This window comes from Ambystoma mexicanum, chromosome 7q (assembly GCF_040938575.1).
Source record: "Ambystoma mexicanum isolate Mex_15411 chromosome 7q, UKY_AmexF1_1, whole genome shotgun sequence".
Classification (NCBI taxonomy): Eukaryota; Metazoa; Chordata; class Amphibia; order Caudata; family Ambystomatidae; genus Ambystoma; species Ambystoma mexicanum.
In genome coordinates this window covers 305,328,315-305,352,890 of record NC_090941.1, presented here as the reverse complement: position 1 = coordinate 305,352,890, position 24,576 = coordinate 305,328,315, and the positions used below count along the sequence as shown (strand labels likewise).

Sequence of the window (24,576 nt, the reverse complement as noted above, 5' to 3'; positions counted from 1 at the left end):
GATAAGCAACAGAAAACTTTGTTTAATGCTAAGCAATAAGCTAATTTGCTCAAATACCTCATTCACAAAATGGGGGCCATTATCTGATCTCGGCACCTCACATACTCCCCATCTAGGAAATACTTCTTGGACTAAGAACTTCACAGTGCAAGTGGCTTCAGGATGTGTGCATGGACCAGCCTCACTCCACCTTGAGAAAGGGCATACTACCACTATCATTGTAACGCTCACCTGACTCCCACGGAGGCGCTGGTCTAGTCTGGGTTGCTGTGGCCTCTTCGAGCGTGATGCGCAGAACTCGGAACACCGACTGAACAGGACCCTCTAATCTTGCTTGTCTGGCCCGTAGGAATATCCTTCTGCAGATGATAAAGGGGATTAACAGTCTGCAGAATAGTGTGTTTGCTCCCCTCTTCCCCCCTTCGTTCTTCTCTAACTTCCTCCGAAATCCCCGGTTGAAGCTCACCTTATGGTTTGAAAGGATGAACTCTCCATCCTGCTTCTGGTGCAGGGGCGCGTGTTTGTCCAGTTACTTCACTGGTTTTCAGAATGGCGCTGGCAAAATCCACTTGACTTTTCCGAGCGGAACGCCGTAAGTATGAAGATTACAAAAGTTCAAGTGTAGAGCCTCCTTTTCTGTTGCTTTCCTAACCTGTGATCTGTCCTTTATTTCAGGTGCAGAATGAAGGTGATGCGTTGAGGGATTGAATTGCCGATGGAAAACTCAGGTGAGTTAGCGATGGGGGCGGTCCCTCTTAATGTCTTTATATTCCTCCAGTAATGTCTTTTGTCCTTTCCCCTTAGGGGCTGGGGTGCGGTACCTGCCAACGAAGCGGCGCCGACCCGAAATGAGGAATGGTCCACCAACAGAAGACCGGTAAGTGTTATGGCGGAAAATGAGGCTTTCCTCATATGTTCCTTCTGCTCAGCTTTTGTCTCTTCTTCTCTCCCCTAGGCGCAGAGATGTGGCGACCGGTGGAGACAGTCGCGGTGGAGCCAGAAGAACTCCCGAGGACAGGTGAGTGAAGCACGGCGCTGCAGCGAGCAACGCAGTGCTTTTAAATGAAAGTCTTTTCTCAGGAACGTTGGCGTGAAGGTTCCGGATGCAGGTAAGAAGTCTGATAAAATTCTTGGTTTTCACCTTTCTCTTCTCTTCTTTCCTTACAGGTGTTCTAGGATCGAGGCGGGCGTGGCTGGAGACCAGATGCAGGAGCAGACACGGTGAGAGTTCAGCTGCTTGGATGCAGAACAACGCGAAGCGTGAGCTACTGTCTGGGCGTGGCTTAAATAGCCCCCAAAGTAGTTCCAGGTAAGTATCCTTCCCTGGCCACGCCCGAGTGGCAAAATAGTCCCAATGAAAAAATAGTCCCTTTCAGGTCTCAGGCAGTCCTGAATCTTGCAGCATGGTCTGCATCAGGTAAGTGCACAAAACACCTTCCTTTATGAGCCTGGCGCCTATGGCGCCAGGACTGATGTCCAACATGAGCCTGGCGCCAACAGCGCCAGGACAGATCCAAAGAGCCCCTATAAGGGGCCGCTGGGCTTTTACCCGGGGGCATGATTCCTGCTCCCGGGGGTGCTGGGCCTGGCCTGGTGCTCCGGGGGTAGGCATCATGACAGCACTCCCCCCAAGGCTCCTCCCAAAGTCGTTCCCTCTGTAGGTTTCGGTTTGTTTGGGAAATTCCGATGGAACCTTTTTACCAGCCGAGGTGCATGTACGTGGTCGCTGGGTTCCCAAGACCTTTCCTGAGGCCCGTACCCTTTCCAATCAATTAGATAGAAAAGTTTTGATTTTGAGATCTTAGAATCCAAAATGTTCTTCACCTCGAATTCAGGCTCCCCATCTATCTGGATTGGTTCTGGCGGCTTTATTAATCTTGTTCCTGGTTGCACTGGTTTCAAAAGTGACACATGAAAAACGGGGTGAATCCGCATGTTAGCTGGTAGATCGAGCTTGACTGCTACTGGGTTAATTATAGCTTTGATCGAGTAAGGGTCCAAATACCTTGGATTAAAAGTTCGAGGTCCCTTGAGCAATAAGTGTTTGGTAGCCAACCATACTTGATCCCCTATTTGGTATGGAGGTGCCTCACTCCGATGCAGATCCGCATTCTTTTTGTATTTCCCTTTCGCTTGTTGCAAATGTGCAGTTGCATCCTTGAAGGCTTGAGTTATTGTGGAATGCAAATGGTCCACTGCGGGCATTTCAAGGCTCAGATGTGAGTCCAGGTCTGAAGTACGAGGGTGATGTCCATATAGGGTATAAAAGGGGCTTTGTCCAGTTCCAGAGTGTACCGAGTTATTGTATGCATATTCGGCCACCGATAAAATACTCTTCCAATTACCCTCCGATTGGTGCAACATACTTCGTAGGTATTGTTCAAGGGTCTGGTTCGTTCTCTCCATCTGACCATCGGTCTGTGGGTGGTGGCTGGTTGAGAGTCTTATGTCGATTTGTGCCAGTTGACAACACTTTCTCCAAAAATTAGAAATAAACTGGCTTCCCCGGTCAGAGACTAATATGGACGGGAATCCATGCAAACGGATGATATTTTCGAGGAATTCCTTGGCTAGGACAGAAGCTGAAGGTAATCCTTTCAACGGAATAAAATGGGCCATCTTGGAAAATAAATCCACCACAACCAGAATAGTATTGTATCCATTACAAGGGGGCAGGTCCGTGATAAAATCTAGTGACAAGGTGTGCCAAGGTGCTGGTGGAATGTCTAAAGGCTGAAGAAGACTGGCAGGTTTTGTCTTTTGGCCTTTGTTTTGGGCGCAAACTCCACAGGACATCTCGAAAGATTTAATATCCTTTCGCCAGGAAGGCCACCAGAATTGTCGTTTAATTTTTTCCTCAGTTTTGGCAATGCCAGGATGTCCTTCCATCAGGGTATCATGATGACGGGAAATAACCAGTTCTTGCAATTCCTTTTCTGGCAGAAATAAGCGTCCTTGGAAGTAAGGTAGGCCATCGTTGACCGAAAAGTAAGACCCCCTTTGGATCCAATCCTGCAAGGCTGTAGAGTCCAGGAGTTGTTTTACCCGTACTTGAATGTCTTCAAGGGTTTGTAAAGAGGTTATCCCCAAAATTCTTTGTTCGGGAATTATCGGCACAGGTTCAGAGTTTGTGTCTATTTCTCCCATTCCTATTCGAGATAGCGCGTCCGCTTTGCCATTCTTACAGCCGGGGCGGTAAGTGATTACAAAATCAAACTCAGCGAAGAACAAAGCCCATCGGAGCTGACGTGACGATTGAGCCTTGGCAGTTTTTAAATATTGTAAGTTTCGGTGATCAGTGATCACGGTGATGGTATGCCTGGCGCCAAGAAGATAATGCCGCCAAGCCTTAAAGGCGGACTTAATGACTAATAATTCCTTGTCGGTGATTGCATAATTTATCTCAGGCGGCGAGAACTTTCTGGACCAAAATGCTACGGGGTGCAGTTGGTTGGTTTCAGGGTCTCTCTGAGACAGGACAGCTCCCATGGCTAAGCTGGACGCGTCGGTTTCGACTACATATGGGACATCGGGACGCGGGTGCTTCAAAATAGGTGCGGACGTGAATTTAGCTTTCAATTCCTGAAAGGCCTGTTCGGCTTCCTCGGTCCATTCGAAGCGTTTATTTTTTCGCAAGAGTACAGTGATGGGTTGTACCACACGTGAAAATTCCGGGATAAATCTGCGATAAAAATTAGCAAAACCAAGCATGCTTTGGACACCTTTCACCGAACTAGGTGATGGCCATTTCAGGATGGCATCCACTTTTCGTGAGTCCATTCGGACCCCTTTAGGTGTCAGGGTGAATCCAAGAAACTCAACCTCGGTGGTATGGAAAACGCACTTTTCCAGCTTTGCAAACAGTTTGTGCTGGCGCAATTTCTCAAGGACGGCCCTGACATGCTTTCTGTGATCAGATTCCGAAGATGAATACACAAGAATGTCATCAATATTTACGACAACACAAACATCAATGAGTTCCCGAAGGACATTGTTCATGAAGAATTGGAAGGCAGCAGGCGCGTTGCACAACCCGAAAGGCATCACCTGGTATTCGAATAATCCATATTTTGTACGGAAGGCCGTTTTCCATTCGTCGCCTTCTTTTACTTGCACCAGATGATAAGCCCCCCGGAGATCTAACTTTGTGTATACGCAAGCGTCCTTCACCTGATCAAGGAGTTCAGGGATCAGAGGCAGAGGGTAACGGTTTTTAACAGTTATCTGGTTCAATGCGCGGTAGTCGATACAAGTTCTAAGGTTGCCTTCTTTTTTGGGCAAAAAGAACAAAGCCGAGGATGCCGGAGACTTTGACGGGCGAATGAAACCATTGGCTAGGTATTGATCTAAATATTGTCTCAAATGCAGATTCTCAGGTTCAGTAAGGGCATAAATCCTGCTACAAGAGGGTTCTGCACCGGGCACCAGATCGATTTGGCAATCGTACGATCTGTGGGGAGGTAACGTGTTGGCCTGTTCCTTTTGGAAGACGTCCTGAAAGTCTTGGTATTCTGGAGGTAGTTGCATGGAGACAGAGGTTACAGAGGCTAGACTAATCTTCAGATTTTCTGGGTAGCAGGTTTGTGCACAATCCGGGAAGGTTATTCTCTTCGCTCGCCAATCAATTCGAGGATTATGTGTCTCTAACCAAGGGATTCCGAGAATAACCTGAAACTGTGGAGCCTTGATTACATCAAACACAACTGCCTCCCGATGGCCGTCCGCACCTATAAGTGTCACCTCAGCAGTGGAATGTGTTACCGGTCCAGAGGCAATTTCGGTTCCATCGACTGTGGTGATGACATCTTTGCTGGTTTTAGAACGCAGAGGGAGGTTAATCCTAGAGACCAATTCACGATCCACATAATTTCCTATTGCCCCACTATCGATGTATGCCTTTATTGCATGCAACCGCTTAGGCTGTTCCGGATCTACGAGGACCATTGACACAATGAAATGCGAGGTCTGAGTGTTAGTTTTCAAGCTCGGCAAGCGGACCCCTACGCTTGTCGGGCGTGGTCGTTTCCCGAAACAGAGTCTTCATGGTTTTTATCAGCGGCTCCTACCACCTTCTTGGGCGGTTTTGCCGGGCAATCTCGTAGAAAGTGTCCAGAGGACCCACAATAAAGACATAATTGCATCTGCCGTCTTCTTTCACGTTCTTTTTGAGTTAAAGGTCCTTTAACCCCTCCGATTTGCATAGGCTCAGAGACATCAGCACCCTTGGGGTTAGCGTGGGTCTTGACCAACACCCGGGTCTCAAACTTGGACCGATCTGCTTTTCTGTTTTGAAGTCTGTGATCCAATTGGACCACTAGGTCTATATATTCTGTGCATTCTTGGGGCGGATTTACAACTTGGGCCAGGACATCTTTAAGTTCTCCGCGTAGACCTCGATAAAATAACGTGATTCTTTTATCCTCTGGCCACCCAGTTTCCACAATTAGTCTATTAAAGGTTGCAATGTAGGATAGGAGGTCCTGATTGCCCTGTCGCAGGGATAGGAGTTTGTCATCCAGAGCCTGCCCCTGAGAGTGTCGAGCAAATAACCTTTCCATGCTTGCTTGAAATCCTTGAAAATCACGGAGAATCGGGTCATCTTGAGTAACCAGTGGAACTGACCAATCGGCAGCACAGCCGCTGAGATATGACAATACAAAGGCTACCTTGGTCTGGTCATTAGGGAAGGCCCCAGGTCTGCATAGGAAGTGCAAACGACACAGATTCATGAATACGGCGAATCGTTTGGGGTCCCCAGCAAAGCGTTCGGGTGGGGCCAGCGGCATGTTTCCAGGTAGATTAATCTGCACAGGGTTACTGGGAACCAAAGGAGCGGGGTTCCTCCTGGAACCGGGTAGAGGAGTGTGTCCAGCTTGACCTTGCAAAAACTGTCTAGCCAGGTCATCAGTTCTTTCCTTTGATACAATCACTTCCCTCCTGAGAGCATTAGTTTCTTGACGAGCGGCGTGTACTTCGGCACGTAATTCCCCCAGTAGTTGGGCCAACTGATCAGTCTCAGAAGTTTCCATAGCGCCTGGGTGGGAATTTGTAGGAAGGCTTCGCGTTCTGTAATGCTCACCTGACTCCCACGGAGGCGCTGGTCTAGCCTGGGTTGCTGTGGCCTCTTCGAGCGTGATGCGCAGAACTCGGAACACCGACTGAACAGGACCCTCAAATCTTGCTTGTCTGGCCCGTAGGAATATCCTTCTGCAGATGAGAAAGGGGATTAACAGTCTGCAGAATAGTGTGCTTGCTCCCCCCTTCCCCCTTTCGTTCTTCTCTAACTTCCTCCGAAATCCCCGGTTGCAGCTCACCTTATGGTTTGAAAGGATGAACTCTCCATCCTGCTTCTGGTGCAGGGGCGCCTGTTTGTCCAGTTACTTCACTGGTTTTCAGAATCGCGCTGGCAAAATCCACTTGACTTTTCCGAGCGGAACGCCGTAAGTATGAAGATTACAAAAGTTCAAGTGTAAAGCCTCCTTTTCTGTTGCTTTCCTAACCTGTGATCTGTCCTTTATTTCAGGTGCAGAATGAAGGCGATGCGTTGAGGGATTGAATTGCCGATGGTAAACTCAGGTGAGTTAGCGATGGGGGCGATCCCTCTTAATGTCTTTATATTCCTCCAGTAATGTCTTTTGTCCTTTCCCCTTAGGGGCCTGGGTGCGGTACCTGACAACGAAGCGGCGCCGACCCGAAATGAGGAATGGTCCACCAACAGAAGACGGCGGAAAATTAGGCTTTCCTCATATGTTCCTTCTGCTCACCTTTTGTCTCTTCTTCTCTCCCCTAGGCGCAGAGATGTGGCGACCGGTGCAGACAGTTGCGGTGGAGCCAGAAGAACTCCCGAGGACAGGTGAGTGAAGCACGGCGCTGCAGCGAGCAACGCAGTGCTTTTAAATGAAAGTCTTTTCTCAGGAACGCTGGCGTGAAGGTTCCGGATGCAGGTAAGAAGTTTGATAAAATTCTTGGTTTTCACCTTTCTCTTCTCTTCTTTCCTTACAGGTGTTCTAGGATCGAGGCGGGCGTGGCTGGAGACCAGATGCAGGAGCAGACACGGTGAGCGTTCAGCTGCTCGGATGCAGAACAACGCGAAGCGTGAGCTACTGTCTGGGCGTGGCTTAAATAGCCCCCAAAGTAGTTCCAGGTAAGTATCCTTCCCTGGCCACGCCCAAGTGGCAAAATAGTCCCAATGAAAAAATAGCCCCTTTCAGGTCTCAGGGAGGCCTGAATCTTGCAGCATGGTCTGCATCAGGTAAGTGCACAAAACACCTTCCTTTATGAGCCTGGCGCCAACGGCGCCAGGACAGAGTCCAAAGAGCCCCTATAAGGGCCCGCTGGGCTTTTACCCGAGGGCATGATGCCTGCTCCCGGGGGTGCTGGGCCTGGCCTGGTGCTCCGGGGGTCATGACAATCATATACCTATATCCATTACAGACCTGAAGCATGTCAACATAATCAATATATAAGTGCTGAAAAGGACCATTTGGTCAAGGAATTACTCCTCTAACTGTTCGCAGCATGTGCACCGCAGTAAACTTTTGACATACGATGCAATTTACTACATAAAAAGCAACGTGTTTTAACAGGTTTGGTACCCACCAGCCCTCCACAATAGTTGCTGCGAGGCTCTCCCTAGTGACATGCACAGGGTAGTGTAACTGTTCTAACACCATCCTCAATAAGGCTACAGGTACACCAGTTTACCAGCGCTGTCTTGTAGCCACAGCACTTCGGAAGGGGATAAAGAACACCCCCTCCGTGCCCATAGGTCTTTCTCTTCCTGTGGAGCTCCACCTTGAACTTCCATTAACTGCGTTCGTGACAAATGATTAAAGCTTTAATTCACCACCATTATTACAACTATTTTCTCTTTCAAATCAGGAGTATCAAAACCAAAAATATCAGAAGAATATGCAACTTGTTTGGCCTCTTCGTCTGTGGCTTGGTTTCTACGTGAAATGAAGTCTGTTCTCTCAGTGTGCGCTGCGCACTTAACTGTTTTGATGGTTACTGGGAGTCGCAGTACTTTAATTAGCCTGTCCAATAAGGTGGCCCCTCCATTTCCAATGTGCTAGCTCTGTGTGCACGGTAGACGTCACATAGGCAGAGTCACGGTACACTGTTACTTCCTGGTCTGTGTGATTCTCAAGCACAGTCTCGCACTTTCTACCACCTCAAATTACCTGTTGGCACTGTTTCTTACCACGGCCGAGCCTGAATGCTTTTCTCCATCAGTTTGATCGATCTTTGAGGAACCATCAATTAAGAGAATCTCCCCAGCTGCTAGAGCATTTTCCGTGACTCTTGGGATCTCGTCATAAAACTCCTCATAATTCGAGCAATCATGTGCTTGCTCATCCTCTGCCAGTGGTTCGGCTACGAACGTGGCAGGATTCACCATCTTACACCTGACTATTTTGATCGATGAATTCGATATAACCACCTCATAAGCAGAAGCTATTTGAGATGTCAGTGTACCCTTGGGTTTCTCCAAAACAGCAAACAAAGCATGTTCAACAAATAACATCATGGAACACCCCATCATTATGCTTGCAGATTTCTCGATAGCAAGCGCGGCTGCTGCCAGCAATTGTTCGCAAAGTAAGTGACCCCTCATAGCTGGGTCCAGAATCCCACTGTAATATGCTAAGGGTTTGTACCCCAATGCAGTTCTCTGTGTGAGTACTGCTGTCATGACTGTCCCATTCGTTTGTAAGAATAAAAATAACTCCTCAGAATAATTGGGAATCCCTAAAATTGGAGCTGTGCAAATTGCCTTTTTTAGCTCATCAAACCCTTCCTCCATTTCCTCAGTCCATTCAATCTTTTCCTGCTTCACATGTGCCTTCTTCAGGGCCTGCAACAAGGGTCTTTTGTATGAACTATAATCAAATACCCATGCGCTAACATAATTGCACAGGCCTAAAAACTGTTGCATTTGCTTTATTGTGTGCGGTTTTGATGTTTTCAAAATCGCCTCAGCTCTTTCGGGTGTAACTTTCTTTCCTTCATGCGAGATTAACTGACCTATATACAACACCTCTTCTTGGCAATACTGCAATTTTTCTTAGTCCACCTTATGTCCTTTCTCTGCTAAAATAATCATTAGCTGAATAGAGTCCTGTTTAGCCTTTTCTTCTGATGTCCTACAGAACAGAATATCATCTACGTATTGCAGTACAATACTTGGCAAATAAATATTGCTCAGGCCCATCTGCAGGACCCTATTGAAAATCGATGGAGGCTCACAGTGCTCCTGGGGCAAACATGTACTTTTCAGCTTAGTCTGATGAAACATAAATGACGTAAGTAAGATCTTGGAAATCTTTATGTAACGAGATTGAGAAAAAATAATTTTTCAGTACTTTCAGTACTTCGTACCTTACTGGTTTTAAGGCAACAGACAGGAACACTGGGGATGGTGTTGCATAGGGCTGGTGAGGAAGGCGGGTCAGGGTAAAGTGTGCTATGGGTATAACACGTTCTCCCCAGGTCATCACTAATCCCATAGGGGGCTGCCCTCTCCATGAGATTCACCGACTGAGTACCACCCCCAGGGGGTCTATCAGGTAGTGTCCTCACCTCCCTTGCCTCATGGGAAGGGCTCCACCTAGGGGAGAAGTGACGACATCGAGGGACTCGTCACATGGGTTACACAGTTCACAACACCAGGGGGAATGATTCCCTTCCCCTGGCCTTTCTTTTGACTTTGGCTTCAAAATTCAACTTCTCTTTTGGGCCACAGACCCGTTTTTCTCTCTTACTGTGGTTTGGCAGACGTGGGTCACTCTCCTGCCAGGGACTGCCACAGAAAAGATGTCTTGTACTCCTCTTTTCAAATGTGTGTGGGTCTGTGATGAGTCTACAATGTCATCACTCCTTTCCCGGAGGTAGCCTCTTTTCATGTGGCCTGGGGACGGTAGCTGCTACCTCATCCTGACCCTGGTGGTGGCTATGCGAGGGAGGATCACATGGGGGGAGGCAATCCTCAGGGGGGATTGAGACATTGTCAGATGAGGCATGGTATCCCCCTTTCCCTTTCCCTATCCCATGCCCCCTTCTTATGGACCGTTAGGATGTTGCTTGATTTCCACGAGATAGCGATCTCTCCTATGTTGCCTATTTGCTTGAATAATAGAAGTAACGCTGCACCCCATAACTCGGGTTGTCACTTAATTACTAAGTTACATACCCCATCTGGTCTTGCCGCTCGCAATTTCTTTAGTTTTTCAATGATCACAATTATGTCCAGTTCAGATGCCTTGCACTCCCAGATGACATTGGGGATAGGAAAGACATAATCTGACTGCTCAACTCTATCCAGAGTTTCCTTTATATAGACTTCCCACTTTTCTTCCGTGATTCTTTGTTATAGCATGAACACGCGGCCACCACTTTTTGAGGACTTCTGGGACTTCTGGGAAAGTAGGCGGGGCCAAACACAAAACACGTTCTCCTTGTTAGCTCCTTGGTAACTTCACAGCACTCCAGCAGCTCTGCCAGCAGAACAGCGACTTACAGAGCCACTTGCTCTGAGCACATATGGAAATTACTCAACAATAATAAAAAACGTGAATTGACATTCAAATTGTGGAAGTTGCACGCCCCCCTCTCGGTATGGTAAGTACAGCATACTCAGAGAAATCCTACAGCGACCGCCTCCCCAGAGAAAATCCCTAAGAATCCCCTCCAGCTGCCAGAAGAAACTCGGTTCTATGTAATGACAGACATTAGAAAATGCATATAGCAATCTTGGAAGTATAATCCTCTTCGTTATGGACACCTTGCCCATAAGCGAGAGCGGTAAATGCACCTAAAACTTCATGGAACGCTGTATCCCATCTAATGCTTGCACAGTATTATAGTTGTGTGTGTCCATCGGGCTGTGCACTATCTGAACCCCTAGATACTTAAACATATTTATTTCCCATTTCAACCCCAACTCTGGGAGATCAAACTCATCCTCCCCTCTAAGTCCGGCCAGAGGAAATAAACAGGATTTTTCTTTACTGAACTTAATCCCAGTCAGTCTTGCAAAGACCTCCAGGACATCCATAATAATTGGGAGATTATGTGCTGGTTCACAAAGGTACAGCAAAACATCATCCGCATACAGCAAGATAAGATGTCTCCTACCAACATTCAGTATGCCCGCTGTCAGGTATTCTTGTCTTAGATATACTGCTATTGATTCTAATGCCAGTATATAAAGCATCGGCGACAGAGGGCATCCTTGCAGAGTACCTCTTTGTACACCCCACAGTCCCGAAATACACTCCTCAGATTTCAACCTTACCAATGAATTTGTATAAAACAATTTAACTCACCGCATAAATGACTCCCCAAACCCAAATCTTCTTAACACCTCATACATCCATTCCCATTCCTGAGTCAAAGGCCTTCATAGCATCAGTGAAGCCAGTGAAGCCACCAGCAAGTGTTCCGGGAACCCATTGGTGCGGTCTATCACATGTTGTAACCTACATAGGGTTAGTGACGTACTACAGCCTGGGATAAACCCCATCTGATCCAGATGTATTATAGTAGTTATCACCCTGCACAACCGGTGAGCCAGTATGGTCGTGAGAATCTTGGCATCATAGTTTAATAATGCCAATGGGTGATGTGAATCTCTGCATTCCATGGGTTTCCCAGGCTTCAGTATCACCGTCACCAATGTTTCCCTCATTTCCAGTGGGAGAATGCCTTTATCATAGGCCTCTTCATACACCTGCAATAACAGCTTTGGCAACCAAGAGCTGTATGCCCTGTAGAATTCCGAAGGCAATCCATCACCACCAGGGGCCTTGCCTGTAGCCAGTGCTGCAATCGCACCCTTTACCTCTTCAACAGAAATCGGCTGATCTAGTTCCACGGCCTGCTCTTCTGACATGCGCGGGAGGCCAATCTGCTCAACTACTGCATCTATCTCTTCCTGGGGCACAGATAAATCATGGCTGTATATCTGTGTGTAAAACTCTTTAATAATATCATTTATAACCATCTGGGACCTCCAGAAGGCCCCACTCTCATCTCAAAGAAGCAGCGTTGTGATTATCCTGGGTTGTTCTCGCTTACACAGACAGGCCAGCGGTCTCCCAGATTTATCTCCCTCTTAGTGTGTCTGTTCCAGCTTTGCCTCTTAATCAAATTTTGATAACCTGTCCCAGGCCTGCTCACATTTCATTTACACTTCAGCAAGTGTGTACACTGAACTGTTAGCCTCAGGGGACTGGGATTCTAGTCTGGTAACCTCATCCTCCAGTGCCTCAAGATCCCTCTTAAGTTGCCTACGGATCCCACCGGCCTTAGAAATTGTCTCACCCCTCACTACCACCTTCAGAGCCTTCCATACCATACCCCAGCTGTTCACACTTCCAACATTTACTTTAAAGTAATGGTCAATGGTTTCACACATTGAATCTGCAAAAACCCTATCCTCTAATGCTGTTACAGGGAAACGCCAAGTCGGAACTCGGGGACCTGAGATCGCCAATCTCCCATGTTACCATCAAGGGAGAGTGATCCGACAGCATGCAGCCCACGTATTCCACACCAATATAGCCCACAGACTTTCCAAGCCTACCAATATATAGTCAATCCTTGTATGTAGGGCATGCAGGGGTGAATAAAAGGAGTATCCCTTAACACCTGGGTGTAGTTCCCGCTAAATATCCACCAGTGCTAAATCTGACAGGTCGGCATTTAAGTGCCCCGTAGCACTAGAAGGTCCTCTCAGAGGGGGCACCGATCTATCTAAAAGGGCATCATGCACACAGTTAAAATCTCCCCCCCACCCACAAGAACATTAAGTTTCTCTTTTTAATGAGCTTACTGCCAAAGTTCTTCACATATGTTGGGATCCCAGTATTTGGAAAATACGAGTTTACTATGTGGACTTCCTTTCAGCCTATATAGCCATGCAGGATACCTCCTAAGGTAAGAGCTCACCGAATCCTTTTCATATATGTCCCCAACCCCCTAACATTCCATGACAAAATGTTTAATCTCAACATGTTATTATGTAAAAGTCACCTCCCCTCCATCAGACAGGCCTGTTCTTCCTGCCATCATTTCAGGCATTGCACTCCCATGACTCATCATTTTCCTTTGGGATCCACCCACCCCTTTCGGGTCAGGCAACCTGCACTGGTTATGCTCACCATTCCCCACACGTCTTACTTCACCATTCGAATCCTGGTACATCATTCTTCTGAGCTCAAAATAAACTAAACGAACCAAAGTAACCCCTCAAACTTCGAGGGTGAACAATGCCCATCAGTGTAGTTCTGTTCAGGCGGGCCCGTACCTCCTGGGCTACTCCTAGCCATTGGGTATCGGATCTTATGCCAATAACCAGCTGGCTTAGTTAAACACCTGGTTTGGGGTTGTCCTAACACCATCTAGTGGCATTAGTGCTTGCCCCGCTCACAAAAACATATTTGCAACTGCAGCCTTCCTTCAATTAAATAGTATGAATCGACAGTTCCAACACTTGCAGCACTGCTGCATCGCCCTGTGGATGGTCTAAGTTTGTAGCCAGCCTCTCGGTCAAGTTCCTTACGTTGCCAAGTGTTTCACTGCGAGCATCAACCTGTGTTCATTTGAGGCTAGTCTCCCCACCCAGAGGGTCCCCATCTTCATCACCCAGATTATTGTGGTCCAACCACATATTGGCCGCAGCTAGTGTCAAGAAAGTGCGTCTTCCCACCATGTAGGATTTTCAGCTGTGCTGGGAACATCAGCATGTAATTGATTCCTAGCCTTCGAAGCTGCGCCATAATAGGGATAAAGGAATTTCTTCTTTGGTGAACTAAAGGAGTGTAATCCAGGTATATAGCAATTGTTGTGTCACCCCTTTTGATGGTTCCACCTTCTCTAGAAAGGTGAAGCACCACCTCACAATCTCTGAAGTTCAGTATTCTCACAATTACTGGTCCAGGATAAGATCCTGGTGGGGGTTTCTGTTGTGGGGACCTATGCACCCTCTCCACTGCAAAGCCCTGGGACAGCTTCTCAGTTCCAATTTCCTGTAGCAGATGTGTTTCGACATAGTCTGTCGGGTCTCGCCCCTTGATTCCTTAGTAACCTGGCATTGTTTCTGCAGACCTCCCTTCGGCCTCCTCAATCCTGGCTTCTAACGTGGCATTTCTAGTTTCCAACATCCACAGTTTGCTGTGTGGTCTGCCACTGTGGGGGCTAATTCTTTACCGATAGTCTCTGTAGTAGTTTCCCTTTCCGTCAATGAGCGGACATCCTGGCGGAGCAGCTGCACATCAATTCCCAATGCTTCAATTTTACCTTCCAGTGACTTTTTTAGGTCCAGAATTGCTGCTAATATCTTGGATTCCTGTGGATCCTCCAGTGGCTCCCTAGCTTCCTCCCGTGCCTTCTCCATGCCGGGCATCACCTCCTTAGTCTTCATTGGCACAGAGAGGGAGTCCATAATCAACCCCTTCTCTTTATTTTTTTGGGGGGACATCACTGCCAAAGCCACAAAGTTCTTAGGTTCTTGGTCCTTTATGTCGCACCCTCACTGTTCAATTCACCACCCAGGTCACCTCCAAGTTTCTCCCACCAAATGCAAATCATTGTGTTTTAATTCAAGGGTGACCACCTAGGCTTCTGCTTCTTCTCATACCAGCCAGCTTGTCAGACCAGGAAGCGCCTGTCCTTCCGTGTAGAGTACTCTCAGAGGATGTTGCCTCATGTGCACTGTCCTGAGAATCAGTCCAGAAGGCACAATGACTCATTTTGGCAGTGCCCTTCGTAGGGAGGCACTGCAGGGCGTCACAGGCACAGTACCCCTGCAGACCCTGCTCAGTTTTAGTGTCACAATTGTGCTACAAATGAAATCAGGTATTGGCCAGCATCCAAATGACCTCACCCACAGTCTATGCAATAGCAGGTACTATGTCTTACTTAGCAAGGTTCGTAGCATTTATGTGCTCCTCCAATCCCCTGCAGTAATTCCTCATTTTGCAGTTTTATGCCGGTCTCTACTGTAGCACTCCCCATGCGTACCTATAGCCTTACTGCTCACTATCGCTGCTCCTCCCTGCTCACTTCAATCCTCCTTTGCGGTCGCGTCTTCTTCCTCTTTGCTGTCAGGCACCTCATCTCTGTGCCACCTGCCTTCAACCCGGGGCTATAGGCTCCTCAGCTAACCCCAGCACATTCGCCGCCTACCGCTCCTACACACTACGTCCCGTGTAGGAGGCAACACAGTCATCATCCCGGTGATCAGCACCTACCAGGCGGCTCATCAACAGAGCAACGCAGCTTCCTACATTTTCCGGGGTCCAGGCCGGGTATCTCAGCTGCTTCGCTTCACACAGCTATCTCTGCAGCGCCCCATCAAGGTGCACACTCCCCGCCATCTTGGCGTCTCTTTCTTCACGACCAGCGCTCAACAATGTGGGCTCCCCAGCCTCTGTTTCACCTTCAAATTTCACCTGCTTGCGGCCCCAGTTGTTCAACGCCCGTATTTCCGCTCGGAACTGTAGAAAGTCGCCTCTATTTGCAGTATTAGGATCAGCTTTCAGGACCCTGCCTCAGCTGCAGCAAGACACGTCTGGACTACATGGGCCCAGACCACTCCCCCAGTTTGCTCCCATCTTATATTTATGTTTAGATCAGGCGTTTTTCCACACTGCATTTCCAGTTTAGTAAACACCCTTGAACTGTGATCACTCGTGTCTGTCTTTATTGTTGTCACCATGAGTTCCTTACAGAATCCAAAGGAAGATTCATGCTCTTTTGATTTTGAATTGCATTTGTGACATTTTGAAAAGAGAATCCAAAGGAAGATGCATGTCCTTAGGATTTTGAACTGCATTGCATGTGGAAAGAACCTGGGCAAGGGAGACATTTTCCCGGTAGTGAATTGCAAAACCAATACGAGACGGTTATCCTCTTGGGCTACAATGAACCTGCTTATTCTTTTGAACTTTGTTTTTTGCTGAAAAGAAACTTCGGGAAGGGAGCCACTCCCAGGAACTGTGAACACCATCTAAGTTGATTGTACCTTTTGCTGAACTTGAACATTTATGCACTTTTGAAACTAAAGACATTGCCTTCAGCACCTTATAGTTACTTTATAGAATGAGAGGGCTAGGATATGATTTCGAACACAGGACATTTTTGCTTTGAACATCTTGACACAGGACAGACCCTTAGTTTTTGGTTGAGGTAGGGAAATACCTCCTAGAGTAAGGATAGTGACGCATTACCCAACCCTCTTTATTATTTGAATGAAAGTTTGTAACCACAAACATGAATCCTCTATGTGCGTGTCTTATTCCTGTTTACTCAAAGGGTATACACGCATTTCATCGCCGGATTTTTCATTGCCAAAAACCCTTTTTTCAAAAAAAAAAAATTGGGGGGTTTTATAGGGGTTGGAGTATGATTATATAAGTAGGGGGGGTTTGGGGGAGGGAACCTCCCCCAAAAAATCTGGCGATGAAATAATGTAGAACCACTCAAAGGGTCCCAGACCCGTGTTCTGTTATTGCTTTGGTTTGGAAGACCTGGTTCACTCTCCTGTCAGGTACTGTCAGGAGAAAGATGACTTGTATTGCTCTCGAGATTGGGGTCCCAGAACCATACTTCAGTTTCACCTCTTCTTTGGATTGGCCCATTTGGTTTACTTCTCTGCCACAAGGAAAATTACTCGTATTGCTCTCAGGATTCGGGTCTCAAACCCATGCTTCAGTTTCACCTCTTCTTTGATTCGGGCCACTTTGTTTGCTTCTCTGCCATGTACTGCCATGAGGAAGATGACTTCAATTTCTCTCAGTATTGGGGTCCCAGACGCATACGTCAATTTCAGTCCTTTCAGGGGACTTGTGTCCGCCCCTGTTATCCCAGACGTGGTCTTCCCTCTCGTGCTCCCACCTGCCGGTCCACTCTCACAGTAAATTCTGGGGTCGTTCTGCGGGATTCCGGTCTCTCCGGTGTCTGAACTTGCCTGGTTCGGGTCTCCCTGAGCTTCCGACGTCACCCATGCTCTGCGGCGGATCTGTATCCTTTGGCTCTTTGCAGTCAGTCCACTGATTATGGACTGTATGGTCCACCTCTGCCCAGAGGTTGTGCTAATGCCTTTTCAACTTGTCAGGTGTTCCCCTCTTTAGCCCAACAGCGATTTACCTTCTCTGCAGACAGTGTCAAGGCATTCTGCTGTTTGGCTCTCCCGCGTTGAGGTCCCTTCATGAACGCTGCTGCTCCAAGGAGTGCTTAACAGCCTCCTTATTCCTTTGTCGACTTTTATGTCAGCTTCTTCGACAGGCCTCTGCGGATGACTAGAATGCTTGTCTATATTCTCAGTAGCATTCTTTATGATACTAGCCTCTTCTTCGTTTCAGTTCTGAACACATAAGTTACCCTTAGGTTGTCTGAACTCTTCCCCGTCTCAGTAGGTGATATGCTTCTTGCCCTACGTACATCCATGTGGTGGTGTGGTCTAATGTTACGGTGCAGTGTATGTGTGGGATATGAGGGTGGTATTGGAGACTGTCATACAGTGTTCTCCCCAGATGTACGTCCTTGTCACCGGGTGGGGGGAGTCTCTCCCCATGAGATCCTCACACTATGGACCATCCCCAGCGGGACTATCGAGTAGCAGCCTCACCTCTCTGGCCTCATGGGAAGGGGCTCCCCAATGGGGAGAAGTGGCGACATCTAAGAATTCTTCACACCCTATTCCAGGGAGCAACATTCCATGTTAAACCAGAGGTGATGTTGTTTGATTCCTTTGAAGTTTGAAGTTTGTATTTGAATACTTATCTGCCAACAACAGATCACTTCTGGGTAAGGGAAATGTTAGTGTTATCCTAACTTGAGGAGACTCCTTTGTGTGCGTTAATGGGTGTTTGGACACACACCATGGGATAAAGGTCTAGCACCTCTTTTGAGACCATAGATCATGTTTCCTGAAATATGCCCTTTGCAAGAAAAGGTTACCTCGCAGATGGAGCCAAAAACTGTTGAGGTCACAAACAAAATGATGTCTCAATGCAGAGACACAATTGGGTATCGACTGCATGCACAGTGGACATTGCTTTGGGTCCTTTAACCCGATATTGTTACAAAATATCACAGACCATCACTGCTATGCCGAAAATACTGATTTTTGACAGCTCCATTTCACTGCATACATATGTGGGTGGGGGGGGGGTGGTTTAGGTTAATAACAAATGTGGGGCGTATGGGTTGGAGCTGTGGGAGTCTCACCAGCATATATATGCAGAGAAATTGTCAGGGATATCCGGGTTGGTCGAACTATCCCCTCCTTCCTCCTCACCTGAATCGTCTGTGGACCTGTCCTGTAGTTCCGGCCTTCTTCCAGGACGTCTTCGGGTCTGTGCTTTATCAGTCTTCTTTGCTTCCTTCTTTTGACGTAAGTAGGGGCGAGCTCCCTGGGATGCCACACTGTCGGGTAACTAGGGAACACGAACAGCGGGGACTCCCGGGAGCCGGCCCCTGAGCAGGGAAAAAGCCCAAAAAGGCAGAAAAAACCCTGCAGCAGTTCTGGTGAAAGTGTCAGTGGCAATGAGAAGACCAGGAGAACGATCCTTCAGTGTAGAGCGGCTCAATAGGATCCAGAGGAGGGATCAGAGGAGACTCACAAGTGGGCAGAAGGACCGCCAGAGAAACAGCCGTGGTAAGTGCACCAGAAATAGCCAGTAAGGCTCGCAAATAGCTCCAGGAAATATGGAACAACGAGCGCCCAGGCGAGAAGGGTGGAGAAGCATGGGCGAGGGCAGTCAGGCTGAAGGGCTGAGAGGAGAGGGAACGGAGAGAGAGAGACTGGAACGGAGCAGCACCGGAGAAAACAGCAAACAGCCAAAGGGAAACCAATGGGAGACAGGCCAAGGGAAGAATCAAAGGAGAGAACACACGTAGGGGGAAAAACCAAGCGTTACCTTCAAGTCGAAAGAACACAGTGAAGGTGCAACGCGAGGAACGCCACAGTGAGCCGGCTGTAGTAAACGCCGGCGGCCATCTTGGATAAACACTAGAGCGGTGCTCCAAGACGGCCGTCAGACGTGGTGGAACTGTTAATGGCGTCTCCATAAAGAAAAGAAACGCCGCCCGACTGAAGTCATGACAGTATGCCCCCTTCTACATGAGGGGCCCCCAGGCTTGCCCGGATACAGTCTGTGAAACTTTCTAATGAGTCGAGGGGCGTGAATGTGTCTCACGGGTTCCCATGTCCGTTCTTCGATGGGATAACCCTTCCAGTGAACCAAATATTGTAGAATACTGTGATGGTAGCGGGAATCTACCAGATGTGACACCTCATATTCAGCTGGTTCAGACGGCACATCATTAGATCGCCTCTTGGATCTTCTCTTATATGGATCCGGAAGGTAGGGCTTCAAAAGGGAGGTATGGAACACGGGATGCACCTGTTTAAGGGAGGGAGGTAACTGAAGGCGAAATGCAACAGGTTTTACCTTCTTCTTGATTTGAAAGGGTCCGATATATCTTGGTGCAAATTTCCCTATGTGTGTCCAGCGAGGTAAAAATTTAGTGGCTAACCAAACCTTATCACCTTCTGACCAAGAAGGTGCAGCCTTCCTCTTCTTGTCAGCCCATATTTTATAAGCATCACGGCTAGCGTCCAAGGTTTCACTGGCTAGCACATGGGTGTCTTTGAGTTCCTTCAGGAGGTGGTCAAGAGCGGGTGATTTTGAGGGATGGATTTCTGCCAATGGCAGATGTTTCGGATGGTAACCAAATGTGCAGAAAAAGGGAGACATATTAATGGCTGAATGTTTGGTATTGTTATAGGTGAACACAGCCATAGGGAGAAAGGCATTCCAGTCATCTTGCTTTCTGCTACAGAAACATCGAAGATATTGTTCCAGCGTGTGATTGAGCCTTTCCGTCTGCCCGTTGTTTTGTGGATGGAACCCAGATGAAAGGGCTTGTTGAACCCCTAGTTGTTTACAGAGGGCACCCCAAAACTGGGAAGTGAATTGAGGGCCTCGATCGGACACCACGGTCTCTGGAAGGCCATGAAGCCGCACTATTTCTTTCAGGAAGGTCTTGGCTGTCTCAGGGGCTGTAGGTAATCCTTTCAAGGGAGTGAAGTGAGCCAGTTTGCTTAGAGAATCCACAGTCACCATGATGACGGTGTTCCCTTCAGAATTAGGCAGGTCCACAATAAAGTCTGTAGAAACGTGGGTCCACGGTTGTTTGGGAGCAGGTTCCTATTGCAGAAGACCTAAGGGTTTGGATGAATGATACTTATTGGTAGCACAGATGGCACAGGTAGCTACATAAGAATGTATGTCTCGGTTCCAACCTGGCCACCAAAACAGTCTGGACACCAGATCTTTGGTGGCTCGAATGCCCTTATGACCGGCCATGGGTGAATCATGACACCATGAAAGGGCCAGTCTTTGGTGTTTCTTGTTGGGCAGGTACAAGGCTTGACCCTTGAAAAGGATCCCCTCTCTTTCTTCCAATTCGGATGCTACTTCTGTCTTCATCGGTGCACTGTGTTGTTCGCACTGGACTTCGCGTAGAAAAGTATTTGCCACAGTCCGAATCTCTTTGCCCGCTAACAATAATTTGTGGCTAGAATCTGCTTCATAGTCCGACCCATGATTGCGTGACAGGGCATCAGCTAAAATATTCTGTTTGCCAGGTAGATAGGTAATCACAAAGTCAAACTGAGAGAAAAAATATGCCCAACGGGCATGTCTAGCATTGCGACATTCCATCTGTTGGAGAATACGAAGATTACTGTGGTCGGTACGGACTGTAAACTTATGCATGGCTCCCTGAAGAAGATGACGCCATTCTTCACAGGCATGTTTGATAGCCAACAGCTCCCTTTCGATAACAGAATAATTTCTTTCACTGGGTGACAGAGTCTTTGAATAATAAGCCACAGGATGTTCAAGTCCGTCCTTGCCCTTTTGCAAGAGAGCAGCACCTATGGCTCCTCCTGAGGCATCCGTCTCTACTATGAATGGAAAAAGTTGATCCGGTTGTACCAATAAGGGAGCCGAGGTAAATGCCTCCTTTAAAGCTTGGAAAGCAGAATCCGCTTCTTGTGTCCAAGTGAAGATAACGCCCTTCTTCAAGAGCGATGTGATAGGAAGAACCATATTGGAGAAGCCTGAAATAAATTGGCGATAGAAATTGGCCAGACCGAGGAAACGTTGTACTTCCTTAACGTTTCTTGGAGCTGACCAATGGGTGATTGCTTGTATCTTACAGGGATCCATATGAATGCCCTCATGGGAAAGGATAAAACCCAAATAAGACAGCGAACGGGCCTCGAAGACACACTTTTCAGGCTTTACCAATAGCTTGTTTTCCCGTAGACGTTCCAGTACTTGCCGGACCTGTCTTCTATGTTCAGGAAGAGATGAAGAGTAAATAAGGATGTCATCCAAGTACACCACCACTGAAGAGAATAGGAGGTCGGCAAACAATTTATCCATAAAGCGCTGGAATATAGCAGGTGCGTTTACCAAACCGAAAGGCATAACTCGATACTCGAAATGCCCTAGTGGGGTCCTAAATGCCGTTTTCCATTCATCACCCTGTCTTATACGCAGCAGGTGGTACGCACCCCTAAGATCCAATTTTGTGAAGACAGACGCACCTTGGAAAGCTTCTAATATCTCTTTAATTAGCGGCATAGGATAAAGGTCTTTAACGGTAAGGCGATTTAGGCCCCGGTAGTCGATACAAGGACGAGTTCCGATGATCCCTTCTTCGGTATGAAGAATAGCGATGCTCCAGCGGGTGATTTGGATTCCTGGATGAGCCCATTCTGTAGATTACAGTCTAGGTATTCCTTAAGAGCTTTCCGCTCGGATAAAGATAGGGGAAACATCCTTCCAAAAGGAACAGACGCATCAGGTAGGATCTCAATGGTGCAGTCTTCTCTTCTGTGAGGAGGAAGGGAGTGAGGTTGATTGTCCATGAAGACCTCCGCATACTCCTGCTAGTGTTCCGGTACTTGATGGAGTGAAGCTGTCAGCACGGAAGCACTCTTCTGCAGGGAGTCAAGGGGGTACTTGTTGTTTAGACATTCATTAAGACAAAGATCCGACTGAAACTGTATAGTATTGTTTGACCAATCGATCATCGGATTGTGTTTACGGAGCCACGGGATCCCGAGGATCACCGGAAAATGCGCTGCTTTAATGAGATCGAATGCCATTTCCTCCTGATGTTGAAACAATTTGACCCGAAGTGGCAGAGTCTCTTGAGTAACAGGTCCTGAGGACAGAGGCTGGCCATCCACCCCTTCCACCGGAATGGGTAGGTTCTTCGGGACGATGGGCACATCATTCTCTTGAGCCCAGGATACATCGATGAAATTCCCCGCTGCCCCACAGTCCAACATGGCTAAGGCCTCCCAGAAGGTAGAGGAATCCCGGGACAGTTTAACCTGAAATACCATCAGACGATTGTCTTCACGGGGAAGAGGAGTCAAAGTGTTGGTACAGGGATTCATCCCAACACCCCGGACCTATCCCTGTTTAGGTTCGGGGTGAATCGTTTCCCTGGCGGCGTGGAGGAACCTCAGGGCAGTTACGGAGCAGATGTTTGCTAGAACCGCAATACATGCAGAGGCCTAACTCTCTTCTTCTCTTCTTCTCTTCGGCTGTTAAAGGTCCTCGGGTGGTGCCTATTTGCATCGGTTCCTCCCCAGCGGATGAGGTTGGATGTTCCCTAGAAGGGTTCGGGGAGAAGGTTGAGGGAGAAGGTCGTGGACGTCTCCTTTCTTGTCTTCTTTCTCCCAACCTATACTCGATCTGAAGAGCGAGGGACACTAGTTCCTGAAACGTCTGAGGTTGTGCAATACGTGCCAGTTCATCCTTTATGTCTTCATGCAAGCCGCGACGAAACAAAGTCTGTTGAGCAGAATCAGGCCATCCGGCATTTGTGGCAAGCTGCATGAAGGAGGTAACATAAGTCTGTACATCGTGCGGACCCTGTCTGATATCTAGGATTGCTTCATAAGAGGCATACTGTACCTCGGGTCGGTCAAAGCGAGACTTTAGGAGTTGCACAAACTGATCGTAATTAGCAGTAGCTGGATCAGCCTGTAATACCAACGGTGAAGCCCATGCCAAAGCATTTCCCGTTAAATTAGACACTAGGAAACCCACCTTGGCCCTGGTGGTCTCATAAATACGAGGGCGGAAGGTGAAATATAACTGACAAGCATCCAAGAATACCTTCAATGTCTTTGGATCTCCGTCGAATTTCCCGCAAGGTAAGGGAAGGGGAGGTAGATCTCCACGGGCATCCTCACGAGCTGCTACCTGTTGTCGCAGAGACTGATTTTCGGACCGGAGTGATTGCACTTCTACGGTAAGCCCCTGAATGGCTGCCACCAATTCTTGGTACTGCTCGAGAGAAGCCATGGGGGTGCTTTGGCCGTTGCACTCTGTCAGGGATATCCGGGTTGGTCGACCTATCCCCTCCTTCCTCCTCACCTGAATCGTCTGTGGACCTGTCCTGTAGTTCCGGCCTTCTTCCAGGACGTCTTCGGGTCTGTGCTTTATCAGTCTTCTTTGCTTCCTTCTTTTGACGTAAGTAGGGGCGAGCTCCCTGGGATGCCACACTGTCGGGTAACTAGGGAACACGAACAGCGGGGACTCCCGGGAGCCGGCCCCTGAGCAGGGAAAAAGCCCAAAAAGGCAGAAAAAACCCTGCAGCAGTTGTTCTGGTGAAAGTGTCAGTGGCAATGAGAAGACCAGGAGAACGATCCTTCAGTGTAGAGCGGCTCAATAGGATCCAGAGGAGGGATCAGAGGAGACTCACAAGTGGGCAGAAGGACTGCCAGAGAAACAGCCGTGGTAAGTGCACCAGAAATAGCCAGTAAGGCTCGCAAATAGCTCCAGGAAATATGGAACAACGAGCGCCCAGGCGATAAGGGTGGAGAAGCATGGGCGAGGGCAGTCAGGCTGAAGGGCTGAGAGGAGAGGGAACGGAGGGAGAGAGACCGGAACGGAGCAGCACCGGAGAAAACAGCAAACAGCCAAAGGGAAACCAAGGGGAGACAGGCCAAGGGAAGAATCAAAGGAGAGAACACACGTAGGGGGAAAAACCAAGCGGTACCTTCAAGTCGAAAGAACACAGTGAAGGTGCAATGCGAGGAACGCCACAGTGAGCCGGCTGTAGTAAACGCCGGCGGCCATCTTGGATAAACACTAGAGCGGTGCTCCAAGATGGCCGTCAGACGTGGTGGAACTGTTAATGGCATCTCCATAAAGAAAAGAAACGCCGCCCGACTGAAGTCATGACATAAATGGGGTAAAAGAAAAAGAATCAGCATTTTTGGCCTTGCAGTAATGTATTCAATATTTTCACATAGATACCTTTAACCCAACTCCTCGTCTCTAATCACCTGAAAGTGCCCTGCCTCCAAGACAAAACTGCTTAATAATTATAATTACCTTGCACGATTAGACATTAATCGAAGGACGGAGAGTCCAAAGTGGGCCTCTTCATGTGTTCATCAGGTGCAGGCAGAATGGTCACTTTGGTTGCTTCATAGACCTCATACTTGATGAACAGTAGAAGTGTCAAAGG

General features: G+C 48.0%; 1 protein-coding gene across 1 annotated transcript in view; it reads right to left on the bottom strand.

Moving 5' to 3' along the window:
- Window positions 1-24,576, bottom strand: part of LOC138528040 (phytanoyl-CoA dioxygenase, peroxisomal-like) — a 432,880-nt gene that overhangs the window by 221,595 nt on the left and 186,709 nt on the right. The window lies entirely within an intron of this gene.